Raw genomic sequence first — 16,200 nt, 5'->3', positions numbered from 1 at the left:
ACATGAGAACATTCAGTTATAGTAATAGCGCCACCTACTGGTAACAGGAAGTGTCATGTTTAACACGTTGATGCCATTCTAGCAACATGTTAAAAATGCCATTGACTTCTAAACATGCTAGAAACATGTTAAAACATGCTAGCAATACTTAGCTAAGTGCTAAAGCATGCTAATTCAATGAAACAGGATGTTGTTGTTACTCAAGAAGGCAATGTCCAATCTGCGCCAAACTTCACACTTTTAATAAACGTTCTGTCCTGAACACTTGACCATGCTCATATTCAGTTACAGTCATAGTGCCACCTGCTGGCAACAGGAAGTGACATGTTAAACACTGTTGTGGACATAAAAACATAAAAAAAGTGCCAGCAAGTGCTAAACATGCTAACAACATACTAGAAAAATGCTAAAACATGTTAGCAAACACTTAGCTAAGTGCTAAAGCATGCTATTGCTGCAATTAAATAGGAATTTGCTGTAACACAGGCATGGAATGTCCAATCTGCCCCAAACTTCACACGTTTGATAAGAATCATGGCCTGAACACATGTCTATGCTCAAATTCAGTTATAGTAATAGCGCCACCTACTGGCAACAGGAAGTGACATGTTTAACACGTTGATGCCGTTCTAGCAACATGTTAAAAATGCCATTGAGTTCTAAACATGCTAGAAACATATTAAAACATGCTAGCAATACTTAGCTAAGTGTTAAAGCATGCTAATTCAATGAAACAGGACTTTGTTGTTACTCAAGAAGGCAATGTACAATCTACCCCAAACTTCACACGTTTGATAAGAGTTATCTCTTGAACACATGTCCATGCTCATATTTAGTTATAGTCATAGCGCCACCTGCTGGCAACAGGAAGTGACGTTTAACACTGTTCTTGACTCCTAATAACATATAAAAAAAATGCCAGTAGGTGCTAAACATCCTACCAACATACTAGAGACATGTTAAAACATACTAGCAAACACTTAGCTAAGTGCTAAAGAATGATATTACTGCAATTAAATATGAATTTGCTGTAACTCAGGCATGGAATGTCCAATCTGCCCCAAACTTCACACTTTTGATAAGCGTTCTGTCCTGAACACATGACCATGCTTATATTCAGTTACAGTCATAGCGCCACCTGCTGGCAACAGGAAGTGACATGTTTAACACTGTTATGGACTCCTAATAACATATAAAAAAGTGCCAGCAAGTGTTAAACATGCTAACAACATACTAGAAACATGCTAAAACATGCTAGCAAACTCTTAGCTAAGTGCTAAAGCATGCTATTATTGCAATTAAATAGGAATTTGCTGTAACTCAGGCATGGAATGTCCAATCTGCCCCAAACTTCACACTTTTGATAAGAGTCATGGCCTGAATACATCTACATGAGAATGTTCATTTTTAGTAATAGCGCCACCTACTGGCAACAGGAAGTGACATGTTTAACACGTTGATGCCGTTCTAGCAACATGTTAAAAATGCCATTGAGTTCTAAACATGCTACAAACATGTTAAAACATGCTAACAATGCTTAGCTAAGTGCTAAAGAATGCTAATTCAATGAAACATGACTTTTTTGTTACTCAAGAAGGCAATTTCCAATTTGCACCAAACTTCACACGTTTGATAAGAGTTCTGTCCTGAACACACATCCATGCTCATATTCAGCAATAGTCATAACGCCACCTATTGGCAACAGAAACTGACATGGTTAACACAGTAATGCGGTACTAACCACATAATTATTGTGTACTAAGCATGCTAGAAACAGACTAAACATGCTAGCAACACTTAGCTGAGTCATGAAGCATGCTATTATCACCATTATACAAAACATTTTGTTACTAACTTTGACATACTCTTACTATATATACCTCCTTAAATGTACATTTCCCAACCATGCTCTGTCTTCCTAAAGCCACCGAGTGTTGATGGCACGGGTGCGAGGGCCCTTTCATCGCTGCTTGCAGCTTTAATTTTATATTACATTTACATTTATTTGTCTCAAATCTTCGTAATGTATATACTGACTTCACCCTGTGCTGCAATATACATTCAGTTTTACACTCATTTACAGAAATCAGCTGCGTGGATGAAAACTGCTGATGTTATCGGGTTCTCTTACGAGAGTTCTCTCGTACTGCGTCTTAGCTAAGACGCTGCGGGAAAAGTCTCTTTTCACGAATATTGAAGCAAAAAATTATCCTTAATTTTAATATTTGTAAAACGCATTTGCAGTAGTATACAGCCATAGGCAAGACGGCTCGCTTGCTCATTGGCTGCTCTACGGCAAATGCATAAGCCTATCGAGCGCAGGCTGATGCAACATCAGACCAATGAGGCCACTTCCCGCCGGCGCGGGCGTGGCCTAGCCCTATAAAGGTAGCTCGAAAAGGCTGACTCACTTGAATTTTCATCTCTTCAGCGAAGCTCACGCATCGTTGCATCACGAGAGGAAGCAAGCGTCGTCTGAGTGTAAGCACCTCAGCGGGACGAGCCATCCTGAAGCTGCTGGCCAACGCCGCCAATTTTTGCAGCCGACGAGCACGTGGTATAACCCGTGCCCGTTCGCCTGCACACAAAAACCGTTCTACTGCTATATGTGTAGAGAAGATGCCTGCCCATCCTCACACACAAGCACAGCCCTTCATACAGGGCCAGCGCTCATAAAATCGACTCAGGTCGATCGCGCTCACAACATAGTAACGTGCCCGCTGCTAGTGCCCACAAACACTATGTTCTGCATGTCTCATGGTTTTCTATAAAAAGAAGCCTTTCCGCACTCGCTCTGCTCAGGCAGACAGCGCGCTCAATGCAGTAAATGTGCCCGCTCTTCCGAGCCCACATTCACTCACAGACATTGCATGTCCTACGGGACTCGCCCAGCCCTCCCTCACTCGGTTAAACACCGCGGCGAGGTCGAGTGCGTCTGAGAATGTTGATATTGCATGTCATGCTACCCGCATGGGGTCGAGGACGAGCGCTCTGCCCGCTGTCATCAGCGCGCCCCACGCCTCGTATGCCACAGACATAACGCCTGTGTTACAGCACACCGAAGCGCTCCCGTTGCCCAGTCAACAGAGTGCGCTTCGCATCCAACCCTTAGCCATTCATGCAGATGCATGGGCAGCGCTTCCAGGGGTTTCGGGATGGGTGCTAGGCATTATAAAGAGAGGCTACTCGCTACAGTTTTATCGACGCCCTCCCCGCTTTACGGCGCATGTCGAAACTACGGTGAATTCGGAAGTAGCACACCTACTCCGAGCCGAAATTTCAAAACTGATGAGCAAAGGGGCTGTAGAGCCTGTTTCTCATGCTCAAAGCGAACGGGGGCTGTACAGCAGATACTTTCTGGTTCCCAAGAAAGACGGGGGCTTCAGACCCATACTGGATCTGAGACAGCTGAACAAAGCATTAGTGAAACGCAGTTTCAGAATGCTTACGACCAGGAAAATCCTCGCGCATATTCGCAGAGGAGACTGGTTCATGTCAATAGATCTGAAGGACGCGTATTTTCAAATACAGATAGCGTCACGTCACAGGCAATACTTGAGATTCGCCTTCGACGGCCAGACATACCAGTATACAGTCCTGCCATTCGGCCTGTCCCTGGCACCTCGCACATTTACGAAGTGCATGGACGCAGCGCTCGCTCCTCTCAGACTCAGAGGCATGCAAGTGCTGAACTATTTGGACGACTGGCTGATTCTGGCTCAATCACGATCAGAGCTCGTGGTACACAGAACCATGTTACTCGATCACCTCGAGAAACTTGGTCTCAGAGTCAACTGGACGAAGAGTTCACTGAACCCCAGTCAAACGATTTCGTTTTTGGGCATAGTTCTGGACTCACAGTCTATGACGGCGCGGCTGTTCCCGTCCTCCTTCCAGAGGTGATAGAACGGGTGAGGGAAACGAAATGTCCAGTGCTGCTTGTAGCACCACTCTGGAGGAACCAACCTTGGTTTCCAGAGCTGATGCAGTTAGCAGACGCTGCCCCATGGCCGGTGCCATTGAGAAGGGACCTTCTCTCGCAGGCCAGGGGCTCGATTTGGCACCCTCAACCAGAGCTGAGGTCCCTACACGTGTGGGCTCTCAACGGTTACCCGCTGATTTTTCAGTAGGAGTGCTAAATACTATCACTCAGGCTAGAGCACCGTCGACTCGACGGCTCTATGCCTCAAAGTGGTCGGTATTCTCCAGCTGGTGTATGGCTCGGGGATGTTCACCCCTCGACTGTGAGGTGACGGAGGTTCTTTCCTTCCTTCAAGAGCTGTTGGATAAGGGCAGAGCCCCATCCACGCTCAAAGTATATGTGGCGGCTATCGCAGCGTTTGCCGAGACAGCGCTCGGTCAGTCGATAGGAAGGAACGATTTGGTCATCCGCTTCCTAAGGGGAGCTAGGAGACTGAACCCTCCCAGACCCCCGTCGGTTCCTGTGTGGGACCTCTCTACGGTTCTGGAGGCCATGAAAGGTTCCCCTTTCGAGCCCATCCAGACGATTAGCCTCAGACATCTGTCATTCAAGACAGTGTTCTTGCTGGCTCTTGCTTCAGTGAAGCGCACAGGTGACCTGCACGCGCTCTCAGTGAGCCCGTCGTGTCTGGAGTTTGGGCCTAATGACTCGAGAGTCATACTCAAACCTAGGCACGGTTATGTGCCAAAATCCCTCAACACGCCGTTTCAGGCCCAGGTTATTTCCCTGTCTGCCCTGCCGGTGTTAGATGAGGAAGGAGACTTGAGCTCTCTTTGCCCTGTCAGGGCTCTAAGAGCCTATGTGTCTCGCTCTGCTGTCTTCAGACAGACTGAGCAACTGTTTGTCTCGTTCAGTGGACGTTCCAAGGGAATGGCTGTTTCGAAACAAAGCCTATCCAGATGGATAGTTGACGCCATAGCGTTAGCATACACCTCCAGAGGCCTTCAGTGCCCACTGGGTGTCAGAGCACACTCCACGAGAGGCGTTGCCTCATCATGGGCCTGGTCTAGTGGGATATCCTTACTGGATATATGTATGGTGGCAGGCTGGGCCTCGCCGTCTACATTTATCAGGTTTTATAACCTTGAGGTTCCCGCCTTGCAGGCTAAGCTGTTATCGGTGTGATTGAACACTGAGAATACAAGCGCAGTGCGTTGCTACTATCTTACGGGCAGTATTACGTAAGACCCATATTCCCACATTAGTCAAGGTTGTCTTGTCTAAGTGACGTCATAATATTGCGTCTGCGGACGCAGCTATATATCGGAACGGAGAGTTCCTCCTCCCGTTCTAGGACTCTCTGTGAGTCCCTCTGGTGATTGTGCACTGTAAATCCTGGGCTTCGCCTCCAGGTTTAAGGTTGTTAATCCCTGCACGCATGGCGTCTTACATTGGGTTCCCGCAGCGTCTTAGCTAAGACGCAGTACGAGAGAACTCTCGTAAGAGAACGTACTCGGTTACTAACGTAACCTCGGTTCTCTCTAGAAAAGGGAACGAGTACTGTGTTCCCTGCCGTGCGTACGATTCACTTTGGTTCGCTTCTTCGATGAAATAAATCAAGTGAGTCAGCCTTTTCGAGCTACCTTTATAGGGCTAGGCCACGCCCGCGCCGGCGGGAAGTGGCCTCATTGGTCTGATGTTGCATCAGCCTGCGCTCGATAGGCTTATGCATTTGCCGTAGAGCAGCCAATGAGCAAGCGAGCCGTCTTGCCTATGGCTGTATACTACTGCAAATGCGTTTTACAAATATTAAAATTAAGGATAATTTTTTGCTTCAATATTCGTGAAAAGAGACTTTTCCCGCAGCGTCTTACATTTACATTACATTTACATTTAGTCATTTAGCAGACGCTTTTATCCAAAGCGACTTACAAATTAGGACTAAATAAAGCGAGTCATCATGAAGAGGCAAAAACAACAACAACGCAAGAAGTGCTCAGAATACAAAGTTCAGGCATTATTCAGAGTAGCATAAGTCTGATAAGTGATGTTTCAAAGGATTTTTTTTTTTTTTTTTTTTTATTATTTTTTTTTTATGAGGTTAAGTGCTCACGGAAGAGATGGGTTTTCAGCTGTTTTTTGAATGTTGGCAGTGATTCTGCATTCCGGATGAGGCCGGGGAGAGCGTTCCACCAGCATGGAGCTGTGAATGAGAATGTTCTGGAAAGTGATTTTGTGGCTCTCTGTGATGGAACCACGAGACGTCGCTCGTTGATCGATCGTAGGCGTCTGGTAGGGATGTAGACTCGTAGGAGTGAGTGAAAATAGTAGGGAGCTGAGCCTGTGATAGATCTGTAAGCAAGCGTCAATGCCTTGAATTTGATGCGAGCAGCGAGAGGTAGCCAGTGCAGAGAGATGAACAGAGGAGTGACGTGGGCCCTCTTGGGCTCGTTGAAGACAAGACGAGCTGCAGCATTTTGGATCATCTGTAGAGGTTTTGTTGCACATGCTGGAAGTCCGGCCAAAAGAGCATTACAGTAGTCAAGCCTAGAGATGACCAGGGCCTGGACCAGAAGTTGTGTTGCATGCTCAGTTAGGAAAGGCCTGATCTTCCTGATGTTGTGCAGTGCGAACCTGCATGATCGAGCTGTCTTTGAAATGTGATCTGTGAAGGACAGCTGGTCATCAAGCGTTACTCCGAGATTTCTGACCGACCTTGATGGGGTGATTGATGATGACTCTAGCTGGATGGTGAAGTCGTGTTGTATAGACGGATTGGCAGGGAGGATGAGAAGCTCAGTCTTTGCCAGGTTGAGCTGCAGGTGATGTTCCTTCATCCATGTGGAGATGTCCGCCAGACAGCTTGAGACCCGTGCAGCTACTGTGGGATCATCTGGTTGAAACGAGAGGAAGAGCTGTGTGTCATCAGCATAGCAGTGGTAGGAGAAGCCGTGTGCCTGTATGATGTGTCCCAGTGATGTAGTGTAGATGGAGAAGAGGAGGGGACCAAGAACTGAACCCTGGGGAACCCCTGTGGTCAGTTGATGTGCTCTGGATACCTCACCTCTCCATGCGACCTTGAAGGACCTACCTGTGAGATAGGACTCAAACCAGTGGAGTGAAGTTCCTGTGATGCCCAGTGATGAGAGGCTGGACATAAGGATCTGATGATTCACAGTGTCGAAGGCAGCAGACAGATCCAGGAGAATGAGGACTGAGGACTTGGAAGCAGCTTTAGCGATCCGTAGGGCTTCTGTGACTGACAGTAATGCAGTTTCTGTTGAATGCCCTTTCTTGAAGCCAGATTGGTTGACATCCAGCTGGTTGTTTAGAGACAAAAAGGATGTTATTTGGTTGAAAACAGCTCTTTCAAGTGTCTTCGCAATGAATGGTAGGAGGGAGATAGGTCTGTAATTCTCTACAGATGATGTGTTTAGTGTTGGTTTTTTAAGCAGTGGAGTGACCCGAGCCTGCTTGAATGCTGTAGGGAAGGTGCCAGTATGGAGGGATGAGTTGATTATGTGTGTGAGTGATGGTAGAAGTGTCGGAGAGATGGCTTGTAGAAGGTGTGAGGGGATGGGGTCTAGAGGGCAGGTGGTAGGATGACTGGAGAGGAGAAGTGTAGATACTTCTTCCTCGGTTAGCGAGGAGAAGGAGAACAGTGGGATATTGGCTGTGGAAGCGGTCAGTCTGGGTTCCTGTGTGTGTGGAGCTGAAAACTGACTGCTGATAGATGTTGTTTTGTTGGTGAAGAAGTTCGCAAAATCGTCAGCAGTTAAGGAGGAGGAGGGTGGTGGTGGAGGTGGGCAGAGGAGAGAGTTGAATGTCTTGAAGAGTGAACGTGTGTTGGAGGAGCTGTTGATCTTGTTGTGGAAGTATGAAGATTTTGCAGCATGAACATCCACAGAAAAGGAAGAGAGGAGAGATTGATACATACTCAGGTCAGATGCGTCTTTTGATTTGTGCCATTTCCTCTCCGCTGCCCTAAGTTCAGTCCGGTGTTCCCGAAGAACCTCAGATAACCAGGGGTTAGGGGGAGTAGCACGTGCTGGCCTGGAGGAGAGAGGGCAGATAATGTCTAGAGAAGAGGTTAGAGTGGAGCATAAGGTGTCCGTTGCTGTGTTCACATCCAGAGATGAGAATTGTGAGGGTGGGGGAAGAGAAGATGACACGGCAGAGGAAAGATGGGAGGGAGAAAGTGAGCGCAGGTTTCGCCTGAAAGTGACTGGTGGGGGTGTTGGTGGTGAAGGGGTAGAGAGATGTAGACTGAAAGTAATGAGGAAGTGATCTGAAACATGGAGAGGTCTCACCAGGATGTTGTCTGTGATGCAATTGCGTGTGTAAACCAGGTCCAGTTGGTTGCCTGATTTGTGAGTACCTGTGGTGATGAGTCGTTTGAGATCGAAAGAGGCTAGGAGAGAGGTGAAGTCTGTTGCATGCGGCTTTTCGAGATGGATGTTGAAGTCACCAAAGACTAGAAGTGGGGTGCCGTCCTCAGGGAAAGTGGACAGCAGCACATCCAGCTCATCTACAAAGTTTCCCAGCTGACCAGGGGGACGATAAATGACTACAATATGGATCTTAATGGGAGTTGTAAGTGTAATAGCATGATATTCAAATGAGTTGTTGTTGCATAGAGAAGAGAGTGCGGAGTATTTGAAATTGTTAGAAACGAGGAGCCCTGTTCCCCCACCTCTCCCAGACTGGCGAGGGGAGTGAGAGAAGGAGAAATTGCTAGAGAGAGCAGCAGGGGTTGCTGAGTTTTCTGGACGAATCCAGGTCTCAGTCAAGCCCAAGATACTAAGAGTAGAATGAGATGCGAAGGCTGGAATGAAGTCAGCTTTATTGACTGCTGACTGACAATTCCATAGACCCACGGAAAGAGAGAGTGGAGTGTGTGAGGATGAGAGAATTGGACGCAGATTGGCAGTATTGCGTTGTCTTTTGCGCGCGATGAAGGGGCGTTGGCGAGAGATCACAGTAATGTGTTGAAAGCACATGTTGATTAATGTCAACAATAAGATAAGAGAGGGAAGGAGAGGGGAAAAGGAGATACGTAAGTGCCTTTCTAGTGTCCTTGCTCGGTGGAGTCGCGCAGGTAGAGTCGCTGGTCTTTACCCGAGTCGGTCTTCACACGAGGAGGCTGAGCACGAGAGCTGAACGCTTCCGCTGACGCTTCCGCGACAGCGCGCAAATTACATAGTTATACAGATAATGCTTCACCGCTTGAGTGAGTACAGCTGTTTCGCTCGGGCAATTAAGTCAAATAACGTGACAATGTGCCGAATCGAAACTGCTGAGAGCAAATAAGGCTTAAGTGCAAATTAGACTGCAATATTAATTTTCACTCGCGGCTTTTGTTTAATGTAGTCAGCGCGTCTACTCAAATACAGAATTATGTGAAGTTTAAAAATTGAAAATAAGCAGAGAATCGAAAATGGCCTTACCTTGACTAAAACACAACACTTAAATGACAGGAAAACTGAGTAGTCCAGAAAAACACTTGCATGCGCGTTCGTTGGGGTGCCTCTTATGCTGAACGCTGGTCCTGACGAATGACCTTAAGTTCCTCTATTTATAACTGTTCCTACAGATGCTGTTTCGCTCGGGCAATTAAGTCAAATAACGTGACAATGTGCCGAATCGAAACTGCTGAGAGCAAATAAGGCTTAAGTGCAAATTAGACTGCAATATTAATTTTCACTCGCGGCTTTTGTTTAATGTAGTCAGCGCGTCTACTCAAATACAGAATTATGTGAAGTTTAAAAATTGAAAATAAGCAGAGAATCGAAAATGGCCTTACCTTGACTAAAACACAACACTTAAATGACAGGAAAACTGAGTAGTCCAGAAAAACACTTGCATGCGCGTTCGTTGGGGTGCCTCTTATGCTGAACGCTGGTCCTGACGAATGACCTTAAGTTCCTCTATTTATAACTGTTCCTACAGATGCTGTTTCGCTCGGGCAATTAAGTCAAATAACGTGACAATGTGCCGAATCGAAACTGCTGAGAGCAAATAAGGCTTAAGTGCAAATTAGACTGCAATATTAATTTTCACTCGCGGCTTTTGTTTAATGTAGTCAGCGCGTCTACTCAAATACAGAATTATGTGAAGTTTAAAAATTGAAAATAAGCAGAGAATCGAAAATGGCCTTACCTTGACTAAAACACAACACTTAAATGACAGGAAAACTGAGTAGTCCAGAAAAACACTTGCATGCGCGTTCGTTGGGGTGCCTCTTATGCTGAACGCTGGTCCTGACGAATGACCTTAAGTTCCTCTATTTATAACTGTTCCTACAGATGCTGTTTCGCTCGGGCAATTAAGTCAAATAACGTGACAATGTGCCGAATCGAAACTGCTGAGAGCAAATAAGGCTTAAGTGCAAATTAGACTGCAATATTAATTTTCACTCGCGGCTTTTGTTTAATGTAGTCAGCGCGTCTACTCAAATACAGAATTATGTGAAGTTTAAAAATTGAAAATAAGCAGAGAATCGAAAATGGCCTTACCTTGACTAAAACACAACACTTAAATGACAGGAAAACTGAGTAGTCCAGAAAAACACTTGCATGCGCGTTCGTTGGGGTGCCTCTTATGCTGAACGCTGGTCCTGACGAATGACCTTAAGTTCCTCTATTTATAACTGTTCCTACAGATGCTGTTTCGCTCGGGCAATTAAGTCAAATAACGTGACAATGTGCCGAATCGAAACTGCTGAGAGCAAATAAGGCTTAAGTGCAAATTAGACTGCAATATTAATTTTCACTCGCGGCTTTTGTTTAATGTAGTCAGCGCGTCTACTCAAATACAGAATTATGTGAAGTTTAAAAATTGAAAATAAGCAGAGAATCGAAAATGGCCTTACCTTGACTAAAACACAACACTTAAATGACAGGAAAACTGAGTAGTCCAGAAAAACACTTGCATGCGCGTTCGTTGGGGTGCCTCTTATGCTGAACGCTGGTCCTGACGAATGACCTTAAGTTCCTCTATTTATAACTGTTCCTACAGATGCTGTTTCGCTCGGGCAATTAAGTCAAATAACGTGACAATGTGCCGAATCGAAACTGCTGAGAGCAAATAAGGCTTAAGTGCAAATTAGACTGCAATATTAATTTTCACTCGCGGCTTTTGTTTAATGTAGTCAGCGCGTCTACTCAAATACAGAATTATGTGAAGTTTAAAAATTGAAAATAAGCAGAGAATCGAAAATGGCCTTACCTTGACTAAAACACAACACTTAAATGACAGGAAAACTGAGTAGTCCAGAAAAACACTTGCATGCGCGTTCGTTGGGGTGCCTCTTATGCTGAACGCTGGTCCTGACGAATGACCTTAAGTTCCTCTATTTATAACTGTTCCTACAGATGCTGTTTCGCTCGGGCAATTAAGTCAAATAACGTGACAATGTGCCGAATCGAAACTGCTGAGAGCAAATAAGGCTTAAGTGCAAATTAGACTGCAATATTAATTTTCACTCGCGGCTTTTGTTTAATGTAGTCAGCGCGTCTACTCAAATACAGAATTATGTGAAGTTTAAAAATTGAAAATAAGCAGAGAATCGAAAATGGCCTTACCTTGACTAAAACACAACACTTAAATGACAGGAAAACTGAGTAGTCCAGAAAAACACTTGCATGCGCGTTCGTTGGGGTGCCTCTTATGCTGAACGCTGGTCCTGACGAATGACCTTAAGTTCCTCTATTTATAACTGTTCCTACAGATGCTGTTTCGCTCGGGCAATTAAGTCAAATAACGTGACAATGTGCCGAATCGAAACTGCTGAGAGCAAATAAGGCTTAAGTGCAAATTAGACTGCAATATTAATTTTCACTCGCGGCTTTTGTTTAATGTAGTCAGCGCGTCTACTCAAATACAGAATTATGTGAAGTTTAAAAATTGAAAATAAGCAGAGAATCGAAAATGGCCTTACCTTGACTAAAACACAACACTTAAATGACAGGAAAACTGAGTAGTCCAGAAAAACACTTGCATGCGCGTTCGTTGGGGTGCCTCTTATGCTGAACGCTGGTCCTGACGAATGACCTTAAGTTCCTCTATTTATAACTGTTCCTACAGATGCTGTTTCGCTCGGGCAATTAAGTCAAATAACGTGACAATGTGCCGAATCGAAACTGCTGAGAGCAAATAAGGCTTAAGTGCAAATTAGACTGCAATATTCATTTTCACTCGCGGCTTTTGTTTAATGTAGTCAGCGCGTCTACTCAAATACAGAATTATGTGAAGTTTAAAAATTGAAAATAAGCAGAGAATCGAAAATGGCCTTACCTTGACTAAAACACAACACTTAAATGACAGGAAAACTGAGTAGTCCAGAAAAACACTTGCATGCGCGTTCGTTGGGGTGCCTCTTATGCTGAACGCTGGTCCTGACGAATGACCTTAAGTTCCTCTATTTATAACTGTTCCTACAGATGCTGTTTCGCTCGGGCAATTAAGTCAAATAACGTGACAATGTGCCGAATCGAAACTGCTGAGAGCAAATAAGGCTTAAGTGCAAATTAGACTGCAATATTAATTTTCACTCGCGGCTTTTGTTTAATGTAGTCAGCGCGTCTACTCAAATACAGAATTATGTGAAGTTTAAAAATTGAAAATAAGCAGAGAATCGAAAATGGCCTTACCTTGACTAAAACACAACACTTAAATGACAGGAAAACTGAGTAGTCCAGAAAAACACTTGCATGCGCGTTCGTTGGGGTGCCTCTTATGCTGAACGCTGGTCCTGACGAATGACCTTAAGTTCCTCTATTTATAACTGTTCCTACAGATGCTGTTTCGCTCGGGCAATTAAGTCAAATAACGTGACAATGTGCCGAATCGAAACTGCTGAGAGCAAATAAGGCTTAAGTGCAAATTAGACTGCAATATTAATTTTCACTCGCGGCTTTTGTTTAATGTAGTCAGCGCGTCTACTCAAATACAGAATTATGTGAAGTTTAAAAATTGAAAATAAGCAGAGAATCGAAAATGGCCTTACCTTGACTAAAACACAACACTTAAATGACAGGAAAACTGAGTAGTCCAGAAAAACACTTGCATGCGCGTTCGTTGGGGTGCCTCTTATGCTGAACGCTGGTCCTGACGAATGACCTTAAGTTCCTCTATTTATAACTGTTCCTACAGATGCTGTTTCGCTCGGGCAATTAAGTCAAATAACGTGACAATGTGCCGAATCGAAACTGCTGAGAGCAAATAAGGCTTAAGTGCAAATTAGACTGCAATATTAATTTTCACTCGCGGCTTTTGTTTAATGTAGTCAGCGCGTCTACTCAAATACAGAATTATGTGAAGTTTAAAAATTGAAAATAAGCAGAGAATCGAAAATGGCCTTACCTTGACTAAAACACAACACTTAAATGACAGGAAAACTGAGTAGTCCAGAAAAACACTTGCATGCGCGTTCGTTGGGGTGCCTCTTATGCTGAACGCTGGTCCTGACGAATGACCTTAAGTTCCTCTATTTATAACTGTTCCTACAGATGCTGTTTCGCTCGGGCAATTAAGTCAAATAACGTGACAATGTGCCGAATCGAAACTGCTGAGAGCAAATAAGGCTTAAGTGCAAATTAGACTGCAATATTAATTTTCACTCGCGGCTTTTGTTTAATGTAGTCAGCGCGTCTACTCAAATACAGAATTATGTGAAGTTTAAAAATTGAAAATAAGCAGAGAATCGAAAATGGCCTTACCTTGACTAAAACACAACACTTAAATGACAGGAAAACTGAGTAGTCCAGAAAAACACTTGCATGCGCGTTCGTTGGGGTGCCTCTTATGCTGAACGCTGGTCCTGACGAATGACCTTAAGTTCCTCTATTTATAACTGTTCCTACAGATGCTGTTTCGCTCGGGCAATTAAGTCAAATAACGTGACAATGTGCCGAATCGAAACTGCTGAGAGCAAATAAGGCTTAAGTGCAAATTAGACTGCAATATTAATTTTCACTCGCGGCTTTTGTTTAATGTAGTCAGCGCGTCTACTCAAATACAGAATTATGTGAAGTTTAAAAATTGAAAATAAGCAGAGAATCGAAAATGGCCTTACCTTGACTAAAACACAACACTTAAATGACAGGAAAACTGAGTAGTCCAGAAAAACACTTGCATGCGCGTTCGTTGGGGTGCCTCTTATGCTGAACGCTGGTCCTGACGAATGACCTTAAGTTCCTCTATTTATAACTGTTCCTACAGATGCTGTTTCGCTCGGGCAATTAAGTCAAATAACGTGACAATGTGCCGAATCGAAACTGCTGAGAGCAAATAAGGCTTAAGTGCAAATTAGACTGCAATATTCATTTTCACTCGCGGCTTTTGTTTAATGTAGTCAGCGCGTCTACTCAAATACAGAATTATGTGAAGTTTAAAAATTGAAAATAAGCAGAGAATCGAAAATGGCCTTACCTTGACTAAAACACAACACTTAAATGACAGGAAAACTGAGTAGTCCAGAAAAACACTTGCATGCGCGTTCGTTGGGGTGCCTCTTATGCTGAACGCTGGTCCTGACGAATGACCTTAAGTTCCTCTATTTATAACTGTTCCTACAGATGCTGTTTCGCTCGGGCAATTAAGTCAAATAACGTGACAATGTGCCGAATCGAAACTGCTGAGAGCAAATAAGGCTTAAGTGCAAATTAGACTGCAATATTCATTTTCACTCGCGGCTTTTGTTTAATGTAGTCAGCGCGTCTACTCAAATACAGAATTATGTGAAGTTTAAAAATTGAAAATAAGCAGAGAATCGAAAATGGCCTTACCTTGACTAAAACACAACACTTAAATGACAGGAAAACTGAGTAGTCCAGAAAAACACTTGCATGCGCGTTCGTTGGGGTGCCTCTTATGCTGAACGCTGGTCCTCTTAGCTAAGACGCAGTACTCGTTCCCTCTACTAGGGAGAACCGAGGTTACGTTAGTAACCGAGTACGTTTTCAGGAGATATTCTCAATTCATTCAGTTAACGGACGCTCTGAGGTCAAGTGTTCAGACTGCAGACTTAGCAACGATTGTATTTAATTGTACAGTTAGGGCTGGGACGGTATGGATTTTTTCTTACCGCGGTTGGAAAGCAAGAAATTCCCGCGGTATTGCGGTAAACCGCTTTAAACCTCAACCCCCCATCCCACCCTCCCCCAGTTTTTTTTCTGTGACGTCGCGGCTGGAACAACAAACAAATTTGGCGATGATGATCTCAGGTACTGTTTATGTGCTTTATTTAATGTTAAAAGCATGCAATGTGACTTTGAATATCGTTTAGTGCTCCAGCTTTGTAGCTGTAAAAGCAACAATGGATAATTCACCTCAGATCTTGAAATTAAACAAATGGAAACAAGAACGTTCAAACTGTGAACATACAAGTGTTTTCTTTGGCAAATATTGTTTTAGTAACTCAGTAGCCTATGTATTTTTAATAATGTTTAAATGGTGTAATATTTGTGAATTTGATTATGTAGCCTACTTATCCATTTTCTTGCAAGTGCCGTCAAGATTCCTCTCTGGTGCTGTGAGTATGCACTTGCCGCGACTCCGCGAGGGTTAACAAATGCGGTCTTCACGTGAGAGAACTGTGTTAAATAAGCACGTGCAATTAAAAGTTGAGGTCCTGCTTTTACTTTTTTTTTATTTACGGTGCGGCTTGGACGCGGCGTCCGTCGAAAATAGACTAGGCGCCTATCTTTAGTGAAGCGGCGCGGAGAGAGCTTCTGAAAACTGGCTGTTGTAAACACAAGCATTGACTAGAGTGGGCGCGATCAGCTCCGGGAGCCGCGTCGCAGCAGTAACGCGCCACAGGGGTTATAGTCAATAGCCTACAAATGGAATGTTATTATGTGTCGTCATGGAACAACTTGCGAACGGTCAGATTTGCTCCATCTTTTGATGATGTTTTGTTTAGAAAACCTTGAATCCATGTAAGACACAATGTTATTAGACACAATCCATGTCATTAGAATCAATGAATCCATGTCATTAGACACAACGTGAACACGTGAAGGCCAGTTTTTTTTTTTTTTTTTTTTGCGGTGATGACGGTGACAAGCTCAGACCCGCGGTAGGCGTCACGTGACCGCGGTATTGCGGTAACCGCCCCAGCCCTATGTACAGTACAATCATAACATATAATCTTAATTCCATAATGTCCTTAAACATAACAATATTGCTGGCTATAAACTGAGAAAGTGCGCGTCCGATGTGCGATACCTCGAGTTGTCCTAGACACAACGCTTCTCGTCCGATGTGCGATACCTCGA

At 44.2% G+C, this 16,200-nt stretch overlaps 1 protein-coding gene across 1 annotated transcript in view; it reads right to left on the bottom strand.

Annotated features, from left to right (window-relative positions):
• The window catches only part of samhd1 (SAM domain and HD domain 1), a 95,173-nt gene that overhangs the window by 66,216 nt on the left and 12,757 nt on the right, over window positions 1–16,200 (bottom strand). The gene's annotated exons all lie outside the window — the stretch shown is intronic.

Source organism: Rutilus rutilus, assembly GCF_951802725.1.
Source record: "Rutilus rutilus genome assembly, chromosome: 13".
NCBI classification, from domain to species: domain Eukaryota; kingdom Metazoa; phylum Chordata; class Actinopteri; order Cypriniformes; family Leuciscidae; genus Rutilus; species Rutilus rutilus.
Note: the sequence above shows the minus strand (reverse complement) of the source record. Positions and strands in the feature narration are given on the sequence as shown.